Source organism: Convolutriloba macropyga, unplaced genomic scaffold (assembly GCF_964194025.1).
Source record: "Convolutriloba macropyga unplaced genomic scaffold, txConMacr16.3 SCAFFOLD_3940, whole genome shotgun sequence".
Lineage (NCBI taxonomy): Eukaryota > Metazoa > Xenacoelomorpha > Acoela > Convolutidae > Convolutriloba > Convolutriloba macropyga.
The window spans coordinates 5,001-15,150 of NW_027453168.1; the positions used below are offsets into that span (position 1 = coordinate 5,001).

Below are 10,150 nucleotides of genomic sequence, written 5' to 3' on the forward strand. Positions count from 1 at the left end.
AGGGACGTACAAAAATAATTATAAACATCTGGCTTCAGAGTTAGTTTAATTTTACGAATTACGGATATTTTTTCATTTTGATCTTCAATTTTCTCTAGAAATAGTTCGAGTTTCATCAGATCTTGCAAGGTTTATTTTACTTCGAACATTTTTTCAAAACAAAATTAATGTCTGAGTTAAAAGAGAGAGAGAGAGAGAGAGAGAGAGAGAGAGAAAATATGTTTTTTCTAATTTGCGTTACCTTATTCAAAATAATTAATTCAATAGTGCATATTGTTTTTTCATGGGATTGCATTTTAGGCTAGAACTAAGTTAAGCAACAACGTTATTTAAAAACATGATGAAAAATTACAGTGCTTTAAAAATTCATTTATTTCGATCAGAAAATTGGTTTGAGCAAATAAACGATTTCAATAGCTTGAAGGCTGTCTGTATGAAAATCCAATGGCAACAAATGACATTCAACGGTCTTTTTAGCGTTATCAAGACCAGTCAAGACCAACAAGGATCAGTCAATTGAAGATTTTTTTGAGGAAAAAAATTGGCATCGAAAAAGAGAACCTGATGTAAAATGCCAACAAACTAGTCGATAAAAGGCAATTTACGCAAAAAGTGCCAACTACTGTGATATCACCAATTTTTATGTGAGCAGCCTTTAATTTTGATTTTATTTTTTTTTCGGGAGAAAATATTTGTGTATATTATATCTGACTTGTAAACTTTAACAGACTAGTTTTGAAATTAATTAGATTGTCAATTTGGAAAAAAAGCAATCCAGTGCTACAAAAAAATTCTTTGGAAATGCTTTTTTGATGTAGTTTCACATCGATGTTGGCGACAGTGGATGTAATAAAATATAAGCGGCACAGTCTTTTAGCTGCTTGATTTAAATTGAAGTGGTTAGCTAGAATGATAGGTCTCCAATAGTGCTTAAGGGCTTAATATGCTGCATTGGTTTAAAGCTCAACTTATCAAAAGTCTTTAAAAGTTAAGTGGGCGAGGCTTTATTGAGTCAAGTAACACACTGCAGCGTACTTCAGTGATTTGGACTAAATTATATACAAAACGATTATCGCAATTCAGATAAAGGGTAGAATGTAGAAGAGGTAAAAGAGGAAAATCGTTTAATATACGGTTTTTAAGATTAAATTTAACATTTTTCACTTAAGTTTAGTCTTGTCTCTCAGTAATATGCAATAAATTTAGATCACAAGGAAAAAATTTTTTGCTAATTAATGTTGAACCAAAAACAATTGGAACACAATGTTTGTTAAGATGTCATTATTGGTTTAATCAAAGATCCTCTAGACGATACATTTTTTCAAAAAGAAATTGTTTCATTGAGCGGTTTTTTTAGCCCAGATGTTTTGCTCGCTTTTGATCAGCATGATGAGGGATGAAAATTTTTGGATCATATTTTAGGGGCAAAATTGAGATAAAACAGATGCCTTAAATGAAATTGAAGTCATTTTTCAAAACCAAATGCTAAAATATCAAAATTTTTGCAAAAAATAAAACAAAATAAAAGTTAATTGCAGGTTTCAAAAAATTTAGAATGAAAGTAATGAATTTAGAATTTTTGGCACAATAATCAGAGCTATGAGTTGGACATGCTTTTGAGTAACCGTTTTTGTTGCATAATTTTATCGAAATGTTTTATTTTTATAATGTAGAAAATATTATAACGTAAGTAAATGCAGAACAATTTTTTTAAAAAATGAGCTTAAATTTTTGAAAATTGAAAATCACCAGCTTTCATTGCATTTATTGCAAAATACACTGAAAATGTTTTTTGATGTAATTTCAATTCGATTTTGACTACAGTGAAAGAAATATAAAAAGTGGCACAATCTTTTTTTAGCAGCTCAATTTAAATTGAAGTGATTAGCTAGAATGCTAGGTCTCCAATAGCGCTTAATGTACTACATAGGTTTAAGCCTCAACTTATCAAAAGTTTTCAAAAGTTTAGTGGGCGAGGCTTTATTAAGTCAAGTAACACATTGCAGCCTACTTCAGTGATTTGGACTAAATTATATACAAAACGGTTATCGCAATTCTAATAAAGGGTAGAAAGTAGAAGAAGTAAAAGAAGAAAATCGTTTACTGCAGATCTATTGTCATTTTGAGATTCAGTGGTCAGTTTTTTTTATGATCGTTTAGTATAATACACGGTCTTTAAGATTAAATTTAGCATTTTTCACTTTAGTTTAGTTTTGTCTCTCAGTAATATGCAATAAAATTAGATCACAAGGAAAAAAATTTTTGCAAATTAATGTTGAACCAAAAACAATTGGAACACAATGTTTGTTAGGATGTCATTATTGGTGTAATCAAAGATCCTCTAGACGATACATTTTTTCAAAAAGAAATTGTTTCATTGAGCGGTTTTTTTAGCCCAGATGTTTTGCTCGCTTTTGATCAGCATGATGAGGGATGAAAATTTTTGGATCATATTTTAGGGGCAAAATTGAGATAAAACAGATGCCTTAAATGAAATTGAAGTCATTTTTCAAAACCAAATGCTAAAATATCAAAATTTTTGCAAAAAATAATACAAAATAAAAGTTAATTGCAGGGTTCAAAAAATTTAGAATGAAAGTAATGAATTTAGAATTTTTCGCACAATAATCAGAGCTATGAGTTGGACATGCTTTTGAGTAACCGTTTTTGTTGCATAATTTTACCGAAATGTTTTATTTTTATAATGTAGAAAATATTATAACGTAAGTAAATGCAGAACAATTTTTTTAAATATGAGCTTAAATTTTTGAAAATTGAAAATCACCAGCTTTCATTGCATTTATTACAACGTTTCAGCGCATTTCTCACATAATTTTCAGAAATTTCATTGACCCTTATTCTCGCTTTTGTTCTTAAACAGAAATTCTAACTGTTATCTGTAAATTTAAATTGATTCATTGTGGAAATTAACAGTTGATAGGTTCTGAAACAATCTTTTCCCACCGCCTTCACCATTTGTGATTGGTCTTCTCATATAGCCCGGGTCGTCGAGGTTTTGGCGGTGAATTTTCGTAAGAAATGAGGTTAAATGCCGAGAAAAAAATAATTTTCGCCGCGTATTTCTTTCATGTTTTTGCGGTGAATGCGGTGAATCGTGGTGAATTATATATTTTTACCGCGTTCTCAGTATTCTTACAAAAAGTAATCTTCCCCACACGGGTTCGACCTCCTGCATGCCTTCAACTGCTTAGTCCACTGCGCCAACTGTCACTTACATCTTTAAAATTTCTTGTGAAATAAAACCAGATTGAGTAAACTTTGGAAATCATATGCGGTGAATTATTGTAAGAAGTGCGGTAAATAATTTTGCGGTGAATTTTTTGGAAGAAATGCTGTGAAATGTGTTGAATTGTTTTTTTTTTACCGCTTTCACCGCTTTCACCGCATTTCGTACATTAATTTGCCACAAAAGTTGATGCGGTGAAGTTTTGTAAGAAATGCGGTGAATTTTGCGGTGAATTTTTGTAAGAAATGCGGTGAAATATTTATTTTCACCGCATTCACTGCAGTCACCGTATTTCTTACATTAATTTGCCACAAAAGTCGATGTGGGAAGTTTTGTAAGAAATGCGGTGAATTTTGCGGTGAATTTTTGTCAGAAATGCGGTGAAATATTTATTTTCACCGGATTCACCGCAATCGCCGCATTTCTTACAAAAATTCACCGCATTCACCGCATTTCTTACAAAAATTTACAGAAAAACCTCGACCCGGAAGGGCAAAAAGAACAGTTCTCGATGTTTCCAGGTGATGACTGCTATGTCGAAGACTCTGGCTTTTCTAATAGTCGGAATGGCGTTTATCATTGGGGTGGAGTCAGTCCGAGATGATGTCGAAATGGCGTCACTGCGGTTAACCGATGCTGAGGCTCCGGTGCTCAACGATCGTGAGCAAAATCCATTGCTGAGAGGAAGTGTACGGATCTATTTTATGGCTTCTATAAACCCGCAATTATATTTTGAAATACCCCAAACGTGATGTTTTTATCCTAAAAAGAGAGTTTAAATGATCGTATAAGTTTGGTTTTAAAATTATCGAAATCATGATCATTGGACCATTATTGCCACATGGATTTTAAGTATGTCAATAGAAGTCTCAGACCAACTTTCTCACTGAATCAGACAACTTCATACCAAAAATGTTAAATAATAGTTAATCATTATAATCAACAAAAACTATTATATATGCTAAGACAAAGAAACCAAATTCGAATAAGATAGCTTATTTTAAACGTGTACACCTGTTTAATAAAGAAATAGCCTTCTGTGTTAGCAAATTTTTGCTTTGCTAGCGTTCAGAATCTAGATTTGGAGAATCTAGAAGATATGAGTTTTGTTTAGCAAATAAATTATACCACAATATCGACATGTTTTTGAAGTTAGATAAGTGATCAAAGAACTCCGTCACGGAAAATTTTTTCCGAAAACAGAATCTCACTCTGTCTCGAAATTAGCCAAAAAAAACCGTTTTAAGTGATCAGAATCACCTTTGACCGTAGTTTTAGCAGTTGAAAACTCCTTCAATTACATCCTTTGAAGTTTGAAGACCAACCTCTGATCACACTTTTGACGTTTGTGGTCACACCTTTAGTGTTCGGACCCCAGGCCTTTCTACGTTCTGTGGCTGTCTCTAACGATAATCGGTATATATAATATATATATATATATATATATATATATATATATATATATATATATATATATATATATATATATATATATATATATATATATATATATATATATTTATATATACATATGCTCGAAACCAGCGATCAGCTCTTTTTTCACTCGATTCTATCTCTGATCAGAAATTTCACGAGAAATTGAACCAGTGAACGAACAAATAGAAGACAATTGTTAGGTGATTTTGCGATGTCTTGGCGTTTTGCAACGTTTTTTCCCTAAAAAGTGTGAGCCCAGCTGCCCATGTAAGCAGTGAAAGGTACCGATCAGAAGTCAACCCGGCGTTATACCTTGACATGGGATAAAAAATAATATAGATCCTGTTTTTTTGAGATAAGTGGAAGTCGCATGAATTCAGCTTTTCCAGTAAAAGTTATTGTAACCGTGTCTCCAGTGAATCGAAACTTGACAGATCTTGATAAGAAGCCATACATGATCTCTGTCGAAACTTGAAAAGTCTTTTTAAATAAATTGAAACGGCAACATTTTTGGAGAATCTAGATCAGATCTTGGCATAATCTTATTAAGCTAAGTCAATGAAATTTTTGATAGCTCATGAAAAAGTATTTTTAAATTTTGATAGCATTTTTGGCTATTTGTGGTCTCATAACTTTTGTAATATACATAACATACAAAAGTAATTTAGGAATAAGATTTTGGAGCTTTTTTGAATCCTTCACAGTGGCGCTCCTGTATAAAATGTGTACTTAACTAGGATGTGCGTAATAAGCTTGTAACTAATTAAATAGTTATATATGCCAGAAAAATAGGCGTTTCTTGATTCTGTGCTAGTTCTTGATAGTTTGTGCAGATCTTGATGTTGTCATGCCAGCTCAGAATCACATGAGAAGTGAGACACATGGACTAGAAGCGATAACGTTTTATATTTAACTATTTTTTTCCAACTAAAATTGTGAAACTCTACTACGATGCGCCTGAAAACAAACGAGATAGGTTTAAAGGCAACCATGTGGTGTCGAACATTGTAATCAATTGTATTTGTACAATGTTTGTAATTTTTATGTTTATTGTATGGTATTGGCACTACAAACATATTATTATGATTATTATTATTATTATTATTATTATTATTATTATTATTATTATTATTATTATTATTATTATTATTATCATTATTATTATTATTTTTAATATTATTATTATTATTATTATTATTATATTATTATTATTATTATTATTATTATTATTATTTTTAGTATTATTATTATTATTATTAATATTATTTTTATTATTATTATTATTATTATTATTATTATTATTTGTATTATTATAATTATCATTATTATGATTATTATTTTTATTATTATTATTATGCTTAATATTATTATTATTTTTATTAATATTATTATTATTATTCTTATTATTATTATCATTATTATTATTATTATTATTATTATTATTATTATTATTATTATTATTATTATTATTATTATTATTATTACTATTATTATTATGAAAAGACAATGCTTGACCAAAATGCACAATGAAAAGACCATACTCGACTCATTTGAGCTATGAAAAAAGTTTAGCTGGACTTTAAGACATTCTGGACATTAGCTCGACTCAAATTTTTTGCAAAAGACCATAGCGGGACCCAAATTTTTACAAAAGACTTTGACTCGACTTAAAATTTGGGCTGGACTTAAGCTCGACACAATGTTTGCAAACAAAGTCGAGTTAAAGTCTTTTCATGGGTCCATCATTGGTCTGTTCATAAGTCTGTTTATTTGCCATTAAATTTTCCGTGCAAAACTGCATATAACGTAGTCAGCGTGTATACCACATCATCTTCATTTTTTAAGATTCAGAAGAAACTGATTTCCTCAAAAACCTGCCTCATTTTTTTTAAAAATAGTTCATAAAATTAAAAGGGAAAACAATCTTAATAACGCCAAAATTTTGTTATGGCTAATGGGACTAGGACCAATACACTTAAGCTAGCTGGTTTCATTGAATCAAGTAATGTGGTATTATACTCGAGCTGCCATATTTCTTTATGTTAAGATTTGTTGAAAATCTTAAGTCTTTTGGCAGTTTTCCAACTGTTTCTTAAGTTGGACTGCTCTGGTGCAAAGCTATTTAGTCTTGCTCCGGCTCTGCTTCTGTATGTACAGAAGTAGAAAAAAATGAAAAATATCGGATATTGAAAAAAAATAGACTTATGAAAAGACTAATGGTGGACCCATGAAAAGAACTTTACTCGACTTTGTTGGTTATGAAATGACTAATGGTGGACCCATGAAAAGACTTTAGCTGGACTTTCTTTGTTATAAAAAGACTTAAGCTTGACCCATTAAAAGAAATTAGCTCGAATTTAACTAGGAAGCTCGACCGTGTAATTATTGTCAATATTGCCCCCCCTACTAGACTTTTAAAGTCTTTTCATAAGTCGAGGTCTAGGCCTAGGTATTATTATTATTATTATTACATTTTATTATTTTTTAAGCGCCCTGTCGAGATCTTGGCAAGATTTACCATGTTTTGGTATGTTTCTTATCAAGCTGTATCAAGTTTCGATTAACTGGGTCTCCTTTCTGTTTTTTCAAGGTTGCTGTCATTAAGTTTTGTGTCGCCTAAAGCTGGGTTGAGGGTGTTTCAAAGCAAAACCCGGGCCCAGGTGTCAACGCTAAAAAACTCAAAATTATGTAAGGTTGGCGTTGAACGCGTTGAACTTATGTAAGATCTACGCTTGAGCGTAGATCTTACATAAATTCAACGCATTCAACGCCAATCTTACATAATTTTGCATTGAATTTTGGCGTAGATCTTACATATTTAGCGTTGAATTTTAGCGTAGATCTTACATATTCAGCGTTGAATTTAGCGTAGATCTTTCATAAATTCAACGCATTCAACGCCAATCTTACATATTTTGCGTTGAAATTTGGTGTAGATCTTACATATTTAGCGTTGAATTTTAGCGTAGATCTTACATATTTAGCGTTGAAATTAGCGTAGATCTTACATAAATTCAACGCATTCAACGCCAATCTTACATATTTTGCGTTGAAATTTGGCGTAGATCTTACATATTTAGCGTTGAATTTTAGCGTAGATCTTACATATTTAGCGTTGAATTTAGCGTAGATCTTACATAAATTCAACGCATTCAACGCCAATCTTACTTATTTTGCGTTGAAACTTGGCGTAGATCTTACATATTTAGCGTTGAATTGTAGCGTAGATCTTACATAAGTTCAACGCATTCAACGCTAATCTTACATAATTTGCGTTGAGTTTTGGTGTAGATCTTACATACTTAGTGTTGAATTTTAGCGTAGATCTTACATATTTAGCGTTGAATTTAGCGTTGAATTTACATAAATTCAACGCATTCAACGCTAATCTTACATAATTTTGCGTTGATTTTTGGCGTAGATCTTATATATTTAGCGTTGAATTTTAGCGTTGATCTTACATAAATTCAAGACATTCAACGCTAATCTTACATAATATTACGTTGAATTTTGGCGTAGATCTTACATATTTAGCGTTGAATTTTAGCTTAGATCTTACATATTTAGTGTTTAATTTAGCGTTGATTTTACTTAAATTCAACGCATTCAAAGCTAATCTTACATATTTTTGCGTTGGATTTTAGCGTAGATCTTACATATTTAGCGTTGAATTTTCAAAACTTTTCCAAGATTTTTTTTCGAAAAATCTATTTCACTGTTTCGACCTCTATGCTGCAAAGGTGAGAAACGTGAAGTCAGAGAAAAATCATTTTTTAGTGCTCTTTTATAGTGCAAAATCCAATTGAGACCATTTTACGATTTCAAATTTTTCAAGTTTTTTTTATAAAAGTTAATTTTTTAACTTTTTCAACCCTATACTGCACAGGTGGGAAAAATCACTTTTTAGTGCTCTTTTATAGTGCAAAATCCGTTTCAAACCATTTTACGATTTCAAAACATTTTCAAGTTTTTTTTCGAAAAATTAATTTTTTCACTACTTCGAACCCTAAATCCAAAGGTGAGTAACAAGAAGTCAGAAAAAACCTTTTTTAGTGCTCTTTTATAGTGCAAAATCCAACTCAGACCATTTGGTGATTTCAAATTTTTCAACTTTTTTTTCGAAAAGTTATTTTTTTTTACTGTTTCGACCCCTATACTGCACAATTGAGAAAAATGAAGTAAGCAAAAAATAACCATTTGCTCTCCCGCGGTGCAAAAACCATTTCAGACCATTTTAGTAATTCAAATTTTTTCCAAAACTTAAAAAAAAAATTTAAATTTTTCCCAGTACTTCTCACATGATAAATGCGTTGAATACGTTCAAATTATGTAAGATCTCGGCTAAATTCAACGAAAATTATGTAAGATCTAGGCTAAATTCAAGAAAATATATGCAAGTTCTACGCTAAATTCAATGCAAAATATGTAAGGTCTTCGCTAAAATCAACGCGAAATATGTAAGATCTACGCTAAATTCAACGCAAAATATGTAAGATCTACGCTTTATAAGGATTGCGGCTCTTAGATCAACCAAGGTAGGGTGGCGCAATGGTAGAAGAGGCGACAAGTAAACAGGAGGTCAGTGGTTCGAGTCCCAAACCAAGAGTTCTACACGTTGATTTTTTGTAAGATCAACGCTAAATTCAGCGCAAAAATATGTAAGATCTACGCTAAATTCAACGCTAAATATGTAAGATCTACGCTAAATTCAACGCTAAATATGTAAGATCAGCGGCAACTAGCGTTGACAAGTTGGAAAATTCACCGCCATTTCATGCATAATTTTGCGCTGAATGCGTTGAATTTTTGTCTTTAAATTCAACGCATTCAACGCAAAATTATGTAAGAAAATTGCGGTGAATTTTCCGACTTGTCAACGCTAGTTGCCGCTGATCTTACATAATTTTGGCCAAATTCCTCGGCCCGGGATTAATAGATGCAAATAATTTCAGTGTCTGCGCTGTGGGAGACGGGGATTGCCAGAGAAGTAAAACTGAATTGCTACCTTGGTGTCTTGAGCAGAAATAGAGTGACTTTGAAACGATCCAAAATCAAATCTAAATCAAACTTGAGTGCAATTTGAGACTCTGTTGATAAACTGTGATACATTGCTATATTGTTATACAGATTGTCATTGTTAAACGGCGTGGGTTATACATTGTGATGTCTATATGTAATGTCTATATCAAATTCTTATATACAAATGCTAGCCCGTTTTATCTGTAGTCAGACAGTTCCAAATATAGACTACTCTGTCATTGACATTGATATTGACACTGCTTGAGATCATTAAGTAGTTAATAATTACGAGTATATAGCTCAGCTTAAGATTTGCGGTCAAGGGGGACTTGGCTATAAAGAAATAAAGAAAGTATTATTTTCGCCGATATTAATAATTATTAAAACAATATATAAAAATATTAATTTAAGTGAACCGGAGGGGTCAGGCTACGGGACAAGCGGTCC

At 31.5% G+C, this 10,150-nt stretch overlaps 1 long non-coding RNA gene across 1 annotated transcript; it reads left to right on the forward strand.

The window, feature by feature from the left end:
* Window positions 1–39: 39 nt before the first annotated feature.
* LOC142358094 (uncharacterized) lies at window positions 40–9,891 on the forward strand. The gene is made up of 3 exons (XR_012761757.1): window positions 40–129; window positions 3,769–3,936; window positions 9,637–9,891. It is a non-coding gene; the product is annotated as an uncharacterized LOC142358094 (long non-coding RNA).
* The last annotated feature ends 259 nt before the right edge of the window (window positions 9,892–10,150 follow it).